At 41.4% G+C, this 20,977-nt stretch overlaps 1 protein-coding gene and 1 non-coding gene across 16 annotated transcripts in view; one reads left to right on the plus strand and one right to left on the minus strand.

The window, feature by feature from the left end:
* Positions 1-20,977, minus strand: part of MAGI1 (membrane associated guanylate kinase, WW and PDZ domain containing 1) — a 645,788-nt gene that overhangs the window by 462,106 nt on the left and 162,705 nt on the right. The window lies entirely within an intron of this gene.
* LOC122425253 lies at positions 3,045-3,151 on the plus strand. Its single transcript, XR_006264789.1, has one exon. It is a non-coding gene; the product is annotated as a U6 spliceosomal RNA (small nuclear RNA).

The following is a 20,977-nucleotide window of genomic DNA, read 5'->3' on the forward strand; positions in this document are numbered from 1 at the left end:
TAGATATAAAGGAAGCCAATCCTGGTAATTAAATATTTAAATAACTCAATATTTAAACATTCAGCAGCAGAATTATTTCTACCTTTCTAGTTCTTGCCCCATACCTTCCCCACCCCCCACAGAAATGTTTTGCCTCAATCAAATTTTTATTACCATTTCCCTAACATCAAAACAGATGTCACAGCCCTGAGTTATGGAGCTGTTTCCCAAAGAGAAGGAAGAAGTTGATTTTTCCCTCCTGGGTTTCTTAAGACATAACAAATAAATAATATCAGCATTTGTAACACCACAATTTATACTCTTCTAAGGGAGGAAGTATAAAAGATTATTTAATCAAGTAAACAAATTCACAAATTTCTCCTCTTTTTCGTTCTCTTTCCCTTGAATTTTATACATGTGTACTTTTAACCTAATATTTTTTCCTGCTGAAAGAAATATTTGGACTATAGCAAAATGCTTCTCTATAATTCCACCCTTCCTTCCTTCTAGCAAGCTTCAGAGCTCACCATGTTTTACAAAGGGTAAGCTTTGCTATCTTACTTCCAAGATCATTCATGATATCACCCAATATGTTACTGACCTTATGGCCTAGAGACAGATTAACATACAAAACCTATCCAATCCTTTTGCCCTCCTTATTGAATTAAAAGATAAAAAGTAAGTAGAAGGCTGTGATTAAAAAAAAAAAACACACACATAAATCTTCCTTATAAAAAATTTGGGAATCAAAGCTACAAATCAGAAGTAGTAACCTTTAGTCCTTCATTTGGCCAGTTCTGAACCCAGAGAAACTGACTTGTGCTGTGGTCAGACATAGAGGGCGAGGGAACAGGAGATCAGGCAGCTATAAATGCAGGACTCCTAGCCTCATCCTCACATGAACAGAAGGTAGTGTTTAGGTAAAAGTGTTATTTTCAAGACGCTCATAGGAAGCTCCAAAGTTGACTAGGGGCTGACTAAAAACCAGTGTCATTCTAGGATGAGACAAGCCCTGATACAATATGGTTTCAAGTAAACAATAGCTGAAAAGGTAAACTTCACCCCAGACTCTACAACACTAAATCTATAGCAACACTGAGAGGCTGGATGCAGCTTGGTCTAGTAAGTTATTTAACCACTCTCAGCAACATTTCCTCATCTGCAAAATGGGGTTCACGCTCTGGATGTTCTGGGTTGTTAGAGTTAAATGATGCTCTGCCACCAATGGCACAGGAGAGCAGTGAAACTGCGATGGAGTCTCTGGCTCCCTGAGAGTCCTTGTAATAATCCTAGGTAGCAACTGGGATCAAAGTACCAACATTCATGGTCACCAATGTCTTTTGAGCATTTATTCTGTTAAAAAAAAAAGTTTCATATTTGTAGCTCACAACAACCCCAAACTAGGTCCTTTTATCCCCAAAACAGATGGGATAACTGTAGACTGAGAGGTCAAGGGACTTCTATCCCAGGCAGCTAGGAAACGCTGGAGCAAGGATTCAAACCCAGGCAATCTGCCTGCAGGGTCTGAGGTTACAGCCAGCAGACCACATCGCTTCCGGAAGGAAGCATTTAATATGTGAAAGGACGGATGGGTTAATTAATATAATTATCTGATCTTTTCATCCTCCAGGGCCTTTTTTTCCCCTTCCTAAATAAAAGAGGGAAACTGATTTGTTCTCCCTACAGATTACAGAGTAGAATTATCTTACTAAACACCAAGCATTATTTGTTTATACTGATTTTAACACAATAATTTGATGAACCAAATTTTTACTACCCTGAGAGTAAGTACTTAAACATTGCCGCATAATGAAATGGCTATGCAAAAAAGCAACAGCTGATCACTATAGGCAACAACTTTTTCTTTGTTAATACAAAACTCCAATCAGCTAGAAGAGTGTAGCATGACAGATCACAAGTCAGAGAGAGTCTTCTCCATAGGAATTTAAAGCTCAAGAATTTCAAAGTACTTAATAACATTAAATCTGAGGCAGATGGCTGAGTGCCTTAAGAGATCCCAAACTATTAAGGGTATCCCGGATGGAAATTTCCTTAGCTGAGTTGTCTTCTTTCTGCATCAGAAAATGGCTGGCACCACCTGGTGGTTTTTTCCCTCCTCTAAAACCTACATTCCACTGAACCATAAAACGAAGACCTGGAAGATATTCTGTCAGGGTTATCCACGTAAGAAAGAAGGCAATCTTTACGAATTATTTATTTCATAATTTTAACTCAAGTGCTGAACGAATTCAGTTTTTATCCACATGGAAATACTCTCACCTCTAGAGCATTCTCTTAAATATAGAGCTTCTGTCAAAGCACATGAGTTGGAAAGACTCACGCCCGGCTCAGCTGGAGCACTTCTGAACCCATACGGCGTGGGGAACCACCCACAACATGCATTCGTGCTGAGGACGGGGAAACAATTTCCTCTAAGGTAAATATGCTTCTGATAATATAACTCCACTGGGTACTGTCCATGTCATCATTTAACAGGTGAGAACAATGAGGCTCAGCCTGAATTAAAAACTTAACCCAGAACTAGGGATTTAAATACTGTTTTACCTGTTTTTATGGTCCTCACTGCTATACTATGATTTGCTTCGTCACGATGACCACAATGATGATTCATCCAAATACATGTACATGAAAATGGAGAAGTTCCAGTTTTGTTTTGTTTTAAGACTTCTATCTCTAAATGCTATTAACTAACTGCAGTCAAGTTGAAATTGTCCTTGGCTGGAAATCCTACTAAATATAGGTGTAATTATACTGGACACACAAGAGCTCAAACATTAGCTAAACAGTTAAAAGTTCAGTACACCTTCGGTAGCTCAGAAGTCCTAAATACCTTTGCCCAGTAGAAGCACAAAAGAGATAACCAGAGGGTAAGAATTACCCAAAGGATAGGAAGGATGTTTGGTAAACTCAAACCAAGCATCAACAAGGAGACACAAGTCTGAAGAAATCCACTCTGTCCAACTCTGTCTAAGTAACTGAAAGTATGGTGACCATGAGAACTGTGTTTTATCCTGAATGGTTTCGAGCATTAGAAAACCAAATGGGTGCTCCCTTCAGCAGCACATATACTAAAATTGGAATGATACAGAGAAGATTAGCATGGCCCCTGCGCAAGGATGACACGCAAATTTGTGAAGTGTTCCATATTTTTGAATGAAACTGGAGCCCATTATACAGAGTGAAGTAAGCCAGAAAGATAAACACCAATACAGTATACTAACACATATATATGGAATTTAGAAAGATGGTAATGATAACCCTATATGCAAGACAGAAAAAGAGACACAGATGTACAGAGCAGACTTTTGGACTCTGGGAGAAGGCGAGGGTGGGATGATCTGAGAGAATAGCATCGAAACATGTATATTATCAAGTGTGAAACAGATCGCCAGTCCAGGTTGGATACACGAGACAAGTGCTCAGGGCTGGTGCACTGGGAAGACCCAGAGGGATGGGATAGGGAGGGAGGTGGGAGGGGGGTTCAAGACGGGGAACACATTTACACCCATGGCTGATTCATGCCAATGTATGGCAAAAACCACTACAATATTGTAAAGTAATTAGCCTCCAACTAATAAAAATAAAGGAGAAAAGAAAACCAAAGGGGAAACATATTGGAGAATTAAAGAGGTGGATGAAGCAAAGTCAAGTGACCTAGAATGTTTCACATCCCATGCAAGGCTTGAACACCCTTAATAAGATGCTCAGATGGCGTTCTATGAACTGAGAATCTACTTCAGCACTTAAATACATTTACCCCTGGTCCCACAGACCTACTAGTGTTCAGCTTACAATAACACTTACAAACAGCTGAGAGGCAAATTTTAATTAAAATACATTGAAAATAACTTGAGGCATACTTTGTACAAAGAAAATCACTTTTTTGGTAGAGTTACTCAACTTACATTGTATCTGTGTGTGTGTGTCCCTTCTCTTCTGAGAGTTTTCAATAAAGGGAAAAAATGATCTTATAATTTATACAGAGACAGGGACTTCCATGGTGGTCCAGTGGTTAAGACTCCGAACTTCCACTCCATGAGGTGTCGGTTCAATTCCTGGGCAAGAACTAAGATCCCACATACCATATGGTGTGGTCAAATGAAAACAAAAGTGTTAGTCGCTTAGTCGTCTGTGACTGTGTGACCCCATGGACTGTGGCCCACCAGGCTCTTCTATCCATGGAACTCTCAAGGCAAGAACACTGAGTGGGTAGACATTCCCTTCCCCAGGGGATCTTCCGGAACCAGTGATCAAACCTGCATCTCCTGCACTGCAGGCAGATTCTTTACTGTCTGAGCCAATAGGGAAGTCTCATGGCCAAATAAACAGAACCTTCTCCTCCAAAAAAAAATCTGCACTGAGTCCTGTCACCTGCAAGCAGGATGCTCTAGATCAAGTTACTTAAATTTTCTTAGTCTCTTTGCCCCTCATCTTCAAATAGAGATTTCCAGATGTGGTGGACATCAGAATAGTTCACCAACTATTTTTTGCCCTTTGCCAGTGAAGACATGAAAGGGTTAACTACCCGGTCTCCTCTTCTGTAAGTGAGAGGTGGGTAGGAGAGCATATGTTTGGTTCTAGCCCATCAGATGTATGTAGAAACCAAGTGTACTGTGTCTACTCCAAACTCAACTCCAGATTCAAAACCACCCAGGGAGGGTGAGTTCTCTAAGGCTCTGAGTGACTACAGTGAGCAGGACCACTCCCCACTCATTGACTCAACTGATGCATAAGTATCCTGAGCTAAAAGCAAGTCTTTTTTCTTTCTTTTCTGTGTTTTTGTTTTTGTTTTTTTGGCAGCACTGGTATTTGGGGGATTGGTTGCATCTATTACTTCAGACAATACCAACTGATAGACCACTTTTATAAGTTAATTATAAGGAGTAAAGTTAAGATGTCCATAAGTAGTCAATGAATAACTGATTTTTTGTTGTTGTGTTTGTTGTTGTTTGATTGTTTGGTAAGAAATACACATTTTCGCCAAACATATACAAATGGTTAAATGGTGTTCCCAGGATAAACTAGAGGTATATTTTTTTCTTCACACCTAACACAGAAGAGATTTAGCAGAACTAAAATATAACCCAATAAACATTTTCTTTTTTCCTTCTTTCCAGGTTCCGCTAAAGATTCAATGTGGGTGTTTGGAAACCTACAGAAATTTAATCCCAAAGAAATGAGCTCTTTCCTCCAGAGTCAGCGAGAGTTTAAGCAACTCAGCCAAGAGCATCTTGCTTGCATGCGGCAGGGGTAAAACTCAGGACTGTCAAGGTCCAGCAACCCAAGCCTCGACACTAAATTACAGAGCTGCTATTCTTCCGCTCCCTACTACAAACTGTATTTATCTCTTTATAAATTTAAGTTCATTTTCTTCCCTTCATTGAAAATTCTCAGTATAGAAGGAAAATACACACAAATACAAACACACATAGACTGTAGAGAATGTCTCTGCAGTACAGATAAATAAGATACTTGACTAGTAAGGTACAAAGCATGAATACGTACCTAAAATCAATGTATCAATTATGCACTAACATAGTTCAAAGGCCGTATCATATTTTTCTCCAAAATAACTAACATTAGAAGTGAGACAAAATATCACCAGTCAAACTTATTTATATTACCCTGTTTCTCTGCTTAAAAAATAATGATCAAACCAGTCAATCCTAAAGGAAATCAACCCTGAATATTCATTGGAAGGGCTGATGCTGAAACTGAAGCCCCAATACTCTGGCCACCTGATGCAAAGAGCTGACTCATTAGAAAAGACCCTTATGCTGGGAAAGATTGAGGGCAGGAGGAGAAGGGGACGACAGAGGATGAGATGGTTGGATGGCATCACTGACTCAATAGACGTGAGTTTGAACAAGTTCCGGGAGATGGTGAAGGGCAGAGAAGCCTGGTGTGCTGTGTTCATGGGGTCACAAAGAACCGGACACAACTTAGCAACAAGAAGCAAGTAAAGTATCAGCAGCCAAACTTATTTCTCTATTTAAAAAAATAATAATAATGCTAATTTAAATGTAACTATTTGTAGAACGTTCTAAGAGTATGTACCGGCATGTTTGTGATGTGCTACAAACTGAGATAAATGTAGCCCCCTCCCACTTCCGGTATGCAATCTAGGATGACCAACAAGTACCATTTTGCCTGACACTTACCCAGTTTAAGCACTGAAAGTCCCACAGACCCAGGAAACCACTCAGTCCCAGACAAACCAGGATGGTCCAGCACTGTCTCTATGTTAAGAAAGTCACACATCCCAAGAGTCCCCTCAGTCCAGAACAAACCAGGATGTTGGGTCACGCAGTAAAGAAAAGACATCTTTGAAGCATCAAGTAACCAAGAAATATCTTCCTGTAGTGTAGAGATAAAAGGAGGGACATTACATCACCTAAAAGAGCTTCATATGCAAACAAAGATATATAATAGAATACCACGTAAACTCTGGATGAACTTTGAGGGGAAAAAAACTCAAAGCAGTCAAAGTAGTTGAGTTTTTCATGCTGTTTTTACAGAGGTACACAGGTGGAAAGAACTGATAAACAAGACTACAGAAGAAAAACTGCTGACATAGAAACATCTAGGATGCAGTGTTCTCGCCCTCCCTAACTTGCTGCATGAACCTAGGCGAGGCCTTGAACCCCTCAAAGGCACAATCACACTTACTTTATTTTTAAACAATCCCCACTAGAAGGCCGGGACTTTGCTTTGTTAATGACGTACTATGTGCCTGGTATCTAGAACTAGGCCTGGCACACAGGAAGGGCTCACTCTGCAGTGCTTCACTAAATGAGTAGCTAAATCTCCAGTCAGAGATAAAACTACCACCCATGGTAGGATCTGCAAAACTATCAAAGATGATCATATTTACAGAAGCAATTTGCATACTAATAAAAGCTGCATGAAAGTGATCTCATTTATTTCTGTAAATTTCTTTATCTTATTTTCTCCCATTTCAGTGATTTATAAATATTACATTACTGCTTGATTTGGATTTTGTTGGGTAGTGGCAATGGGGTGTATATTTGTAAACTTATGTTGGGGGAAATCTGTTAGGCTAAGTTATATATATATATACTGACATGGCCACATATGTTCGGGAATATTTTCTAAAATATATTATGCTGGCAGAAATCATGTGTTTATACTCAGTAATTAAAAAAAAACAAAGTTTAAGTGAAAAATTATGAAGATATAAGCATCAAAAGAAAGAAGAAGCTGCAGAGTTTTGATCTACAAGAGAAAGAGGAAAAGGAGAAGAATTTGAGAGCAATGTGGATGAAGGCCAAAAGCTGAGATTCTATAGAGAAGGTTTCTAAGGTTTTAAAAGAGAATAAATTGACCTGCGGGCTCAAGAACACAGGGGCCCAAGCCAAGTAGTCGATTCTTCTACCAGGTGGGGTTACGACTGGCCTATATATCAAGGGTTCACGGGTCAACACTACCTACAACTGCCCTCCTTTTGGACCCCAGCACAAGGAAGAGATCCCGACCAGGGTATTTCTCCTGGTGGCTTCCATGAGGAGATACAGCACCCAGTCAGGGGAACAGCAGGCTGACAGGGATGGAATTCCCAGCCCTGGTCAGCATCAGATTTGAGCCTGCCCAGAAAAGTAAGAGGAGGACAGTGATCAAACACTTGTAGGATGCTGGGTAAAAGTGTGATGCTCATACCTAATAAGTAAAAACAAACACCACATGTGTGTACACACACATGTCCATTACCAAGAAAAAAAACAGAAGACATGCCTTACACCCATGTTTTAAATAAATGGTAAACTACAAGAAAATATTTGTGGTCTCTACTCTGAGGCACACCACCAGATCCTCTGTTGATTTGTAACCCAAGATTCAAAAAGAAGTGTCTTAATATTGATGACAATCTCTAGTTGGCCCAACACAACATGGATGTAGTGAACAGCTCAGTGGAAACTGTGAGCATTACCTTGCTTGTGTGATACGAAGAGTCCTACGAGTGCATGTTTAAGAAACAGATAAGTGAGTTCCTGGCAGGAGCAAGATCTTAGCTCATTCTCCTATGCATACCCTGTGCTGATAATATTTTTAACGCACACTCCATCCTTCAAATGCCTCACTATCAAAAGTTTAAAACACTACACTTTTCTTGGATGCTAGCAAGTTCTGATACATCTAACCCTTACTCATTAATCTGCTCTGTCCATAATGTCCTCCCCCATCGACTTAATATTAGAGAAACATACAATGAATTTCTGAATCAATAAATAAACCTTAAGATGTGTCCAAAAAGGGTAACTGGATGACAAGGAAAGAAAAGCAGTCTCTATCTCTACAAGAACATATTTCATGAAATTGAGATAAAATGATTTGCCTGGCATATCTTATAGCTAATACTAAAAGCAGAAAGCTTTACAGAAGAAAATGGTTTTCTAAACCACGACCTCTCAGAAATGCCCTTGATAAAAATAGATTGGTTATATGAAAAGTCTAACCTTTCATTTAGGGGGAAAAAAATTAAGCAGATTAAAAACAAAGCAACATAAACAAACGCAGTGTGCTTTCTTGCACTCAAGGATTTTGCCAAACCAGTAACTTAAGAGTGTGCTTTGAACGTACAAAATATCAGATCTTTGGATGAGTGAATGAGGGATGGATGGGTGGATGGATGGATGGATGGATGGATGGATGGATGGTTCAATGAATGAAGTGAATCACATGCATCCCCTCTCCACTCAAAAAGCTCAAGAATTCCTATACTGTAATTCCTATACTATAGGAATCGCCGTTTCCATATGATTCATACAAAAAAAAGGCCACCATATAAATAAAAGTGGTTAAAAAGGCTAGACTTCGGAGAATCATCTTTTCTACAACATGGGTAACTTTCAAATATAGTCACAGAAAAGCTTAAAGCTAGTCTTAAAAACACCACTCCAGGAAATCCTATTCAGGGTAATTTGCAACATCCCCCCAGAGGGTGCTCTGTGCCACAGGTTTCACAAAAGCAGCAGAGATCTACAAATCAAGCTGTCTGCTGTGTCAACCGACTATTTAGGTTGCACTATGAAGGGCAGTTCCCACATACCCCCTGGATGATAAGCCATGACAGATGGTCACATCCCTGAAAAGGGAAATACCTGTTAAAAGCCCATCATTAAGAGTTTCATGACGGCCCTGTAGTTAGGACTCCATGCTCTCACTACCGAGGACTTGGGTTTGATCCTTGGTAGGGGAACTAAGATCCCACAAGCTGCTAGGTACTGCAAAGAAAACAACGAAACCCCACAATCTAGGGAAAAGTGTAGCACCTGAAAGATGGGAATAGCATCCTCTGATCAGGGGCTGGAGACTCAAGTGTCTGCAGGAACCAGGAAGGTGACCATAAACAAGCACATGTGCCGGGCATTATACAAGAGGGGATGTGCTGACTGCAGCTGGAGAGGGTATGCCTATCCTTAAGGATAAAAATAAATAGTTAAGGTCTGGGCTTATAGAATAGAACCTGCCCACATCCATGGAATATGCATTCACAACCTCCAAAATGGAAATAAAAGCATGCGGTTGAGCCAGGCTACAGGGTGCCTACCTAATACTCATTCTTCCCCTAGTATTTGTGGGTAGAAGGTCAATGTCACTAGGGGAAGGATGTTCAGATGAAAGACTACATGTCCCAGCTTCCCCTGCAGTGAGGGAAAGCCAAGGAGGTGCCAGCAGAGTCACTGGGTGGAACTTCCAAAAACTTCCTTAAAACAGGACAGACAGCTGTCATGTAATCTTACCCCCCTTCCCATCCTTCTTGCTCCCTCCTACCTTGAATTTGACCCAGGAGTCTCATTCAAGGAGAGAAGAGCCTAACTCAGGAACAGCAGAATAGAAAACAAAAAATCATATTACAATGGGCTTTAAACACCCCAGATCACCTTTGCCTAGACTTCTCATTTCCTGGGGAAAAAAGTCAATCTTGTATAGGTTACCATTTTAGGGTCTCTGCATTATCACCCCAATATAATAAATCCTAAATGATATTAATTCAATTAATCCTAAATGATACTAATACAATTAATCTTAAATGATACAGAGCCCCAGGTACTTCCAAGAGGAATCAGAATATTTACAGAAATGAAAGCAATAATCAGGGTATAGTGAAAGAGGGTCCAGTCTGGTGGCTTTCAATTCTTCGATAAGGATGTGACCACTAGATCTGACGCGTTCTACAAAGCTGGCCTACCTTGGGCAAGCTTCTTATCCTGGCAGTCCTCAGCTTTCCCATGGGGACTCCAAGAGAATATACCTCCCATGAAGAACGCAAGGATTGCATTAAATTGTTGACCTAACACACTCAGTGCCCAGCGTACAGGACGTGCTCAAAGAAAAATGACATTAGGAGTAGGACCCAATGTAAGCCCAAAAGACAGAAAATGGCCTGTGAAATGTTTGCTTTGAGACCTTCAGGCAAAAGATCAAACAGCTCTGAAGAACTGGGAGGAAATGTAATTAAATAAGTGAAGTCAGAAGGGGGCAGATGGCACATGCATACTTATAAGAACCACTCCTGGAAAGCATTACCCTCACTGGGGACATCAGTTCGAGTGAGGGAAAAAAAGCACAGCATTAAACCAAGCACATGGAGAACGAAATCCCTTCATTCACCTCTCCTTCCTAACTCACTGTGCAAAGGATAGTCACTGGGAGCTTTTCACAGTCAGGCACCCCCATTTCTGCACTAAAGACGATGGAATTAATATGTACATATGCACATGTACATATACATACACACACACACACACACACACACACAGAGGCCGTCTGCTCTCTCAGAGTTTACTGTCTGTAGTGATGTCCAACAGAATTTTGTGCACTGATGGAAACAATTACATCGCACTGTCCTACACGGCAGCCACACGTGGTTATAGACCACTTGAAACATGGCAATTGTGTTGGAGGGATTGAGGGTCTTTTCATTCTTTTTAGTTTTCATCAATTTATATTTCAATTTAAATAGACCCATGTGGCTAATGGGCACCACAGCGGATAGCACAGGCACAGGGAGAGCTTGGAGACTAGCAATTCTCATTTGGAAAGAAGAAAAGCAAGGAAAACTGAAGACTCCAGAGGGACAGAATGCAGGACCCATCCCAACAGCCCTCTGCATACTAAACTTTCAGTATCAATTAAATAGCTCACAGGTTCAGCTTTTCCATGCCTACTTCCTCCATCCGATCTTTAAAAAAAAAAAAAAAAAAAAAATCCCAGGTGACAGAAATTAAAATCAAATGGCAGGTGGTGACAAACACTTAAGATCCTATCTAATAAAGTATCTACAAGAGCACTAAGTGAATGAACTCCAATGCCCAATCCAATTTAGTCCAAACTGCACGCTGCCTGATGCTGTTTCCTTTCCACACATCCCAACATGCAGAATGACAAGGTCACCTTCACATCAAGTGATAGAAATGTTGCAGCACCACAGAAAACAAGGAGTCTAGGAGAACACACCAAGCTTTGCTCCTATTCATTCTGACATATTTCGGATGAATAAGGGAGGATATCATGAGCTAAACCTTCGTGTCAACAATCCTTTTTTAAGTGATCAGCTTATTTGGGGTGATGGTTGAAGTCTGTGGACTTTATTCTGATTGGTTCATGGTGAGGTAACAAGGTGATGTTTCAGGAATCTTAATCACCAATATTCTGGTTCCAACCAGTCTGGGTTGTCAGCATGTAGTCAGCACCCTCCACCTGGGCAGGGGTCTTAGTTTCTGCAGAACAACTCAGAGATCTGCAACAGATTGTCCCATATGTATATTCCTCAAGGAGGAATTAGGGTTTTGTTTTATTGCTGAATTATTAAGTTACCAGGATTCTGTTAGCTTCACTGCTTTTGTTAGTTTCTGCCTCACTTCCCTAATTAGTAACTGCTTCAGTCTGCTTGCTGGAACTCTGGGAAGGCCTAGGAGAGAGGGAAGGCTCCAGAGTCCTGCTGGGTTTCACTTTCCCTTTTCTGTGATACTTCTCAATCCTGAAGGAAATAAGAAAAGGACAAGAAAAGGAATAGTTTTTCTCAGTTGAGTCCCACTCTTTCCCTATGAACTGCAGCACACCGGGTTTCCCTGTCCATCACCAACTCCCAGAGCTTGCTCAAACTCATGTCCATCAAGTCGGTGATGCCATCCAACCATCTTGTCTTCTGCCGTCCCCTTCTCCTCCTGCCTTCAATCGTTCCCAGCATCAGGGTCTTCTCTAATGAGTTGGCTCTTCACATAAGGTGGCCAAAGTATTGGAGTTCAGCTTCAGCATCCATCCTTCCAGTGAATATTCAGAATTGATTTCCTTTAGGATTGACTGGTTTGAACACCTTGCAGTTTTGAATAGAGAGAAGTTAATCATCAACTTGGCAGGGGAACTTGATTTTGACTGCAGTCAGCACATGGAGGAACAGGATCTTCTCTTCTTTGGGAGGCTTGATGCTCAAGTTTATAGGATACCAAATGGAAGTGGACCTCAAACTCCACCAGACTTCCTGTTTTCTTAATTAAGTGACATATGAAAAACTGTCAACCTGTCTCCTCAAAATACAGAACCACATGAAAACCAATATAACCTAACTGCCCTATTCACTTGACAGGAATCAGCCAGCTCAAACAGAGGTAATGGTGCTTAGCGGGAATCATGGCCACCGCACACACACACACAAGCACACCTGGCAGAAAGGCAGACCTTATTTCTCCATAGGAGTTGGCCTTTTTCTTAGGGGCAGCTCCTAGAGTCATGGTCAGAGGTATTCAGAACAGGAAATAGAACTGGTCTTTAAGAGGACTGGCAAGTGGTTTTCTGGAGGGAGGAAACATACGAGGCCTGCCCAAAGTCTGAGACTGTTATAGGTTTTACAAACCATCAAAACACAAAAATGAAGCCAAGGCATCTATGATTTCAGCTATGTCCTACTTTTCACATTTTAACAACATTAAAATTGATGAAATTTGTGTAATTATCACCCAAGAATTGCTGAAAATTAGAGTGTTTTCATGGCCATTCTGTAATTTACACAGGTTAAGCCTCGCATTACTCGGGCTTGGAACCCAACTGACGGAGGTGAAAACTCCAAGTCGAGTTTCCTGCCAGATCACACAGTTTGGAGTTCAGGGTCTCTGATCTGCTTCCCCTCAGGGATATGCTACAAGCAGCTGATCAGCAAGGCTGTGATTTTTTGGCTCTTCTGCCCAGGATTCCCCTAAAGGAAGAACCTGAAGGGAAGCAGAATTTGCCAGCCCAAAATATGTCTCTCAGACAAAAATACTGTTTTAGGGCTGATCATTTTTAAGAAACAGCAGACAGGGTGAAGCTCTGAAAAGTGAGTTATCTTTTATAAGAGACATTTACTTGATAAGGGAAATCTCCATTTGTAAGGATGTCTTCCTGTCTGTCCCAGGAAGAGGAACATGAATAAGAATTCTTATCAACAGAGAATCAAGGATTTAAAGCTGCATATTAACCATACTCTGGTTGACTGTGGTTTTCTAGGAATCTCCCATGACTACCCCCTATATCATCCCTAACATCTTCTTTTGTCTTTTACTGGAGATGGTATTTAAGATATGGTTTGGGTTATTTCAGGGAATTTTATTCAGTTTTCCTAGGTATATTCCCTGTATACAAGAGGTAAAGATGTTATTAAACCTCTATTTGTTTTCCTCCTGTGAATCTTTCATTTATTACTAAGAGGGTGGCAGGGGGAGTGTCTCAGCTAAAACCAACAGGGTAAAGATAGTATTATTTTCCCTTCCCTAAAACGCTAAAAATGTGCACACCTGAGATGCTGCCTTTCTTGAAATCCTGAAAAGTGCTATGCCCTAGAAAGCTGGTTAGATGGTGCTATAGTCTGTCAGACTATATATGGGACAGTTACAGGTGGGTCCTGCTTTACCTGTATTTCATTCTTTTCTGGAGGGAAACCCTGAAAACATCCCTTAGGCATTTAAAAGGATACACTACAGGAAGAGGGAAGGAATGCATTGACCAAGCGATATAACATTTACACTATTAAGTAAAGATTCATAAAAACCTTGTGTTTTCAACTGTATTAATTGCAAAATGATAATAACAAGCATAATACTTTAATAATGGTATAATCTTAAATGTAATCAATGCATTGAACAAAAATTCAAGACAAAATGAAGCTTCCAGATGACTTCAGAAAGAAGTCTCTGCTCCATGTTGACATAACATGAAGGGATGTTTACAAAACAGCGTGATTAGCAAAAAGTTCCATGCCTAACATTCACAACACAAGCCAGTTGCTGCGGAGACAATACATCAGTGGGTCCATGCTGAACTCAACAAATTTTTAACCTTGTGGATTTGTGACTCTGTTTGGCTGGGAAATGCTATTAATACATTTGAAAAGATGAGTGACAGAATTTTCAAAATTCTAATAGATCACTAAATCATTGCTTCTTCCCAGGAGGAACTTAAAATTCCTTTAACTCCATCCTACTCCTTATCTCTTCATGGGCTACAATTCTGACTATCTCCCTCCTTTGGGAAGAAGTAAGGGGTCATGGGTAGCATTATGACCCTAAAAGTTTGCTTTTTAAAAACAGTGAGAAAGTTGAAAATAAATGTTTAATGACTCAAAGAAAAAAAAAAAAAAAAACACCGATTACCTGCTTTTCTCATCTCTGCAAGAAACTCCACCTGTGTGATGACATGAGGTAAAACAACACTGCAATTTTCAAGGATTATTTTAGAAAAATACATAATCTCCAACTACATGAATTGCAATAGCAATAAATCAAATCGCATTTTATCACTGATTTTATTAGCAATTCAAAGTTAACTCATCTTCACTCCTGAATGAGCCAACACTAAGTTTCTCTGTATCAACTATAAATACAAGCGGAATCTTCAAACTTAAAGAGCAAGAAATTCTTACCATGGGCAGGAAAGGGGGAGAAGGGAACAATTAATGATGGTATGCTGCCCACAAGAATGTAGATCCCAGACCAGTTGGACCTGAAGGTTGATGATGTTGACTGCTACTTACCTCACCACCAATCCATCAAACTAATGTCCACAAGCTGATCACGCCCTCTGAAGAATTGCTATAAAACTGCTCACTATCTCCCCCAAGTTGGGACACATGCTTTTGAGGGTTTTAGCCAGCTGTGGCCCCCTTTATCTGGCAAAATAATAAAGCTACTCTTATGCTTCACCCAAAACCCTGTCTGCGAGATTTGGTTTAGCATTGATGTACAAGAGAAGCTGAGATTTCAGCACCACTACTGTGGCATGTGCTTTAAATATGTGATTTTCTTTTTTCCTTATACCAGAATTGTAAACACGCATACTAACAGAGCCATCTTCAAAAATGGACACAAACACTGGATCAAGGATGAACCAGGGCCTCACAGACGGGCAGTGAGAGTGCTGGTCTCTGGAGCTCTTGTGCTTCCCCTCCCTCCCTCCACACTACTCAAAATCAAACAGTTCGCCTCAGACTGGGACTCGAACCCAGCCAAAACCCACTCTGGGACTTGAACCCACCTGGCTGGGACTCAAATGTAGCCAAAACCCACAATCTTCCAACTGAGATCAAAACACCTGGTTTCAGGACCTCAGTCCAGTCCAGTCGCTCAGCCACGTCTGACTTTTGCAACCCCATGGACTGCAGCACACCAGGCTTCCCTGTCCATTCCCAGAGCTTACTCAAACTCATGTCTATCAAGTCAGTGATGCCATCCAACCATTTCATCCTCTGTCGTCCCCGTCTCCTCCTGCCTTCAATCCTTCCCAGCATCAGGGTGTTTTCCAATGAGTCAGTTCTTCACATCAGGTGGCCAAAGTATTGGAGTTTCACCTTCAGCATCAGTCCTTCCAATGAATATCAGGATTGATTTCCTTTAGGATGGACTGGTTGGATCTCCTTGCTGTCCAAGGGACTCTCAAGAGTTTTCTCCAACATCATAGTTCAAGAGCATCCATTCTTCAGCACTCAGCCTTCTTTATTGTCCAACTCTCACATCCATACATGATTACTGGAAAAACCATAGCTTTGACTAGATGGACCTTTGTCAGCAAAGTAATGTCTCTGCTTTCTAATATGCTGTCTAGGTTGGTCATAGCTTTTCTTCCAAGGGCAAATCGTCTTTTAATTTCATGGCTTCAGTCAACATCTGCAGTGATTTTGGAACTCAAGAAAATAGTCTCTGCTTCCATTGTTTCCCCATCTATTTGCCATGAAGTGATGGGACCAAATGCCATGATCTTTATTTTTTGAATGTTGAGTTTTAAGCCAACTTTTTCACTCTGCTCTTTCACTTTAATCAAGAGGCTCTTTAGTTCTCCTTTGCTTTCTGCCATAAGGGTGGTGTCATCTGCATATCTAAGGGTATTGATATTTCTCCCAGCAATCTTGATTCCAGCTTGTGCTTCATCCAGTCAAGCATGTCTAATGATGTACTCTGCATATAAGTTAAATAAACAGGGTGACAATATACAGTCTTGAAGTACTCCTTTTCCAATTTGGGAAACACCCAGTTTCCCCCTCAGTAAAGCTTTCATAAGCCTCTTATCCTTCTCCATCAGTGGGAGGATTATTCCAACTATTTTGGGGAAGGGGAAGAGATTTCCAGGAATTGGGCCACCTCCCACTTTTGGTCTTTGATGGTCAGTCGTGGAACTGTCATGGCACATCTGAGTGTGTCATTTAGCTTTCTAATGTGTTAGGATGAGTGTATACTGAGGACCAAGTTCTAGTCAAAGTTGACTTGACTGCTGTCTTAAACCCATCTGATTCTAATCAGCTTATGTTGCCTCCTTGGGCTATGTCATTCTATCAAAGGCTGTGCCCTGCTCCCTTCCCTCCTGCTTCAAAAAGAGACAGAAGTCCTCGTGGGAGGTCACAGGGATCTTTGGGTACATCTCTAACAGGACCTGTGGGGATCTGCCATGGTGATGGCATCCTCAGTCAGATGCTACAGAGAACGTCCCTCTGGGATTGTGATTCGAGCTGCCCTCCACCAAGGCAGCTGGTGCCTCTGAAAGGCGTCCTCAGGGGAGAAAAGCAGGATGTGCGTACGGTAAACTCATCGTGAGTAATTTTCCCTCTTCTTCCATTTCCACCACTTCCTTTGAGAAGAGACTGCCTTTCATAGATTTCAACTGGGTTTGACATGACAAATTACGCTTTTGAGCCATTTCAAAATAACAAACAATACTCATTACCTTCCCTTGTTTTCTCATTACTTCCAAAGTAACATGCAGAATTCAAATAAGAGGGGCATAGCTCATGTCTCAGTGAAGGTCTTGATTTCAGCAGTATTTCAAAGGATGTCAGCGGATCAGCTGATGGCATGCCCTGTGACCACAAGGCCAAATTTAAGAGTGACAGAAAACAAGGTCTCCTCACACTAGTTTTCAGCTTGGGGGGCTTGGCTATGCGCTCTTGATGTTAATAATCCCTGTTTTCTATGATTTCTCCAAAGAGCTATATTCTTTATCAGAGATCACAAATAAGAAACCAAAGGGTTGAACATATCTCACGTAACTGTTTTGTTTGCCAAAACGAAATTTTGGTTTGTTCTTAAGTTTAGCTAGCAGCTTTACAGACCAGGCGTGCAGTCTCTCACTGAGCTACAACCCCACCAATTCTGACTGTCCCAGACAGGTGAGGGTCACTCTTACGTAACCTCCCTGGCCCCTAAACATTTTCTGTCGCAACCTCCATTTTATAGATTCAGAAGAGGAAAAGAACAAACCTCATCTCCACAAAAAGTATGCCCCCCGCAACTCCACTTGTATATAAACCCCAGAAACTGGGGATATTAATTAATATCCTCACAGAGGAAAGAGTCCAGAATAGATTATTACAAAAAATTAACATAAAGAGAGCTAACTTCAAAGCGTGAACAGAAAAAAGAGAAAACTGCCTCTGACCATGGAAGTTAGAGAAAGCTTCCCAAGGAGAGGCCATCTGACCTTGGTCTTGAAGATGACGGGAAGGTGGCAGAGGGGAGGGGCAGCCTGAGACAGTGAAGATTGGAATGAGTCAAGGGCTGAGTCACAGGGACTGGGCCTCCACTGTCCCATCTAAAAGTGCATCAAACTTTCCCTTAACACAGAGCAGCCAATAAAAACCAATAAATAAAACCAATAAAACTACTTACAAGGCAACTTGTCAAGATGTGAACAGGCATGTACAGTCCATGTGCTACATCAGGGTCAGACATTGTGAGATGGGAGATCTGGAACAACCAGTAAGGCCTCTCATACAGAGTCACACAGAGCATGCCCTGTCTCTGTAATGGGCAGCCCTGGGCCCCCAAGCTTGACATCTTGTTCAGCTTGGATTCCTTTCTTATCCTCACATCTCATAAGGCACTGGCCACCTCTGTGCAGACCTGGGCCAAATGCTCACCTTCCCCTTCCTCCTGCATTCTAGGAAGGCAGCCCAGCCAAGCACGAGAGAGTCAGTCTAGACTAAAAACTCAGATGCTAGACTAAGATCTGCCTCGTTCTGAACCCTGGTTCTTCTAGTTCTCAACAAGTCATCCCCAGGCTCAGATTTTTCTTCTGTAAAATGGGGGCAACAACAGTAACTACCTCATGTTAGTCGCTCAGTCATGTCTGACTTTCTCCGACTCCATGGACTGTAGCCCACTAGGCTCTTCTGCTCATGGGATTCTCCAGGGAAGAATACTGGAGTGGGTTGCTATTTCCTTCTCCAAACTACCTCACAGGGTTGGTGCTTATGAAGTAACTTAGCTCCAGTCTTACAGTGACATTTGTAAACATTTATTAACAAATAAATGTTAGCCTTAATTATTCATGCCTTCGTGCTGACCCCTTTTCCCTCCCTGTCTTTGGGCTCCTTCTCTAGATCACATTCAATCCACCACAACTAAAACAGTGATGCAGCAACGTTTGCAATTCTGTTCCTGTTCATTCCATGCAAGACACCTAGACTCCACTCTCCAGCCCATGTGCAGCTTGAGGGTGCCTTGGAACTTAGTTACAACCAATGAAATGTGCACAAATGTGACATGAGACCATGTATAAACTTGGCATACAAAAACTTCAGGCTGCTCTGTGTTTTTTCTTCTTCCACCAGCTTGTTGCAGATATGCGTAGTGACACGGAAGCCACAGACTGAAGATGCAAAGTCCCCAAAATGGAAAAGACTTGGGGTCCTGAATCACCACTTGAAAGAAAGCTGCATGTCAATTACAAACACCGCTTTTGGACATTATGTGAAGGAGAAATTAATTACTATGGTGTGAAGTCACAGAGGCTCTGTAGTTAATCTGCTAAATCAGCTAATATTCCCCAACATAAACATGATGAAATGATTCTCTCCTCACTACCTACAGAATGAGATGTAACTTTCCTAGCACGGCAATCAAGGTCTCTGCCAATCCAGCCCCAACTACTCTACAAGCCCATTTCCCACCAAAAAGCCAGTGATACACCTGGTACTTTCCATAAGTACCAGATATCACCAGGTCTCTGTAATCCTTGATATTGTTCCTCTTAGGGATCCTTCTATCAGAAGGCCCAAATCCCTCAATACCTGACAAAATTCCAACCAGCCTTCAAGGATTAGTTCATATACAACCTCCTCTGAGCTATGTGGAGCTGGTGACCATGTCCTCGGGCTTCCAGAACAGACGGAACAGACTAGGTTCATTCCTTTACTACACGAAGCTGCCTTATGATACTGGAGAGTGAACGGCTTCTGTATCATCACATATACTGGGTGCACCTGCAGGAAGAGGCTAAGAGCTCCCCGACTTCATGTTCTCAACCCTTAACATACTAGGTGGCAGGGGTAGGGCCCTGGTAAATGTTACATGAGTAAATTCACAGAGACACAAAGGAAAAGGGGCATATTCCAGTTACCAAATGAGGCCACTTCGTTGTGCAGTTCCTTGGCAGGTCTATTACCTTTGTCTACAGTCCAGTCTGAGCTTTGGAAACTTGGACCACTGAGTATCAGAAGCCAGATAAGGATGTTGGTAAATACAGGCAAATCCATTCCACTGCCAGGCCAAGAGCTCAAAGTTCTAATCCATCCATAAAAAATGAACAAAATGGATGAAAAATCAGCAGTAATCTAAATGCTACCACATACATCAATAAAGCTGGAAAAAAAAAAAAAAAAAGCCCAACAATGTTATATAATCTACGACATATCCATAAGTGGAATTATTACACAGCTATAAAAATAGATGCAGACCTCAGATGGCAACTGCAGTGACAGTTCCTTGGGGATTGGTTCCTCTCTGCTAAACACCCACCAAGTAACTTTCCTTCAGAGTTCCTTCACATTCATTGCTATAATTATTTGACTATTATCTGTCTCTCCCAATGATATTGAATGATGGTGGAAAGCATGTTCTTTTGTGCAATTTTTAAAAGTTAGTGAATGAATAAATACATGAATGAATGAATATTCAACAGAATACTGACATGAAAAAATAATATACTTTAAAAATTTTAAAAATTAGGTTACAGAAGAGCATATTCAACATAGCCCTATTTTGCAAAAGAAAAATTTTACATCCGCCTGACCACACACACACACACACACACACACACACAGAGTAAGGAACCTATGGAAGATCTTTCACAAAAATGTCAATAATGGGCTTTTCTACCCAAGATGAAAACGTCTGTAGGGTGTTCACGACCCTGTTCAGAAGATTCCAGGCTCTTTCTCTTTCTTTTTCCTGGTCCAGTCCTATCAAGTTTCCTCCTGAGCAATGGATGGAATGGACCACTTCTGTGCGCAGGTGGAAGAGGTGGCTTGCTTCCCTGCTTTGCCTGCCAACTGAGAAAACAGCAGCTGTGATGAGCAAGTGCGGATGGTCCGGGCCATCCATCAGCCACGGCACCACAACAGGGCCCAGGGCACACGCTGAGTGGTGAGACCGCCGCGTCTGCTACTGTGCTGCCAGCTGCACGTCAAACTGGAAAACACGGCGCTTTGCGTTTTCAG

Source organism: Cervus canadensis, chromosome 22 (genome assembly GCF_019320065.1).
Source record: "Cervus canadensis isolate Bull #8, Minnesota chromosome 22, ASM1932006v1, whole genome shotgun sequence".
Taxonomy (NCBI): Eukaryota; Metazoa; Chordata; class Mammalia; order Artiodactyla; family Cervidae; genus Cervus; species Cervus canadensis.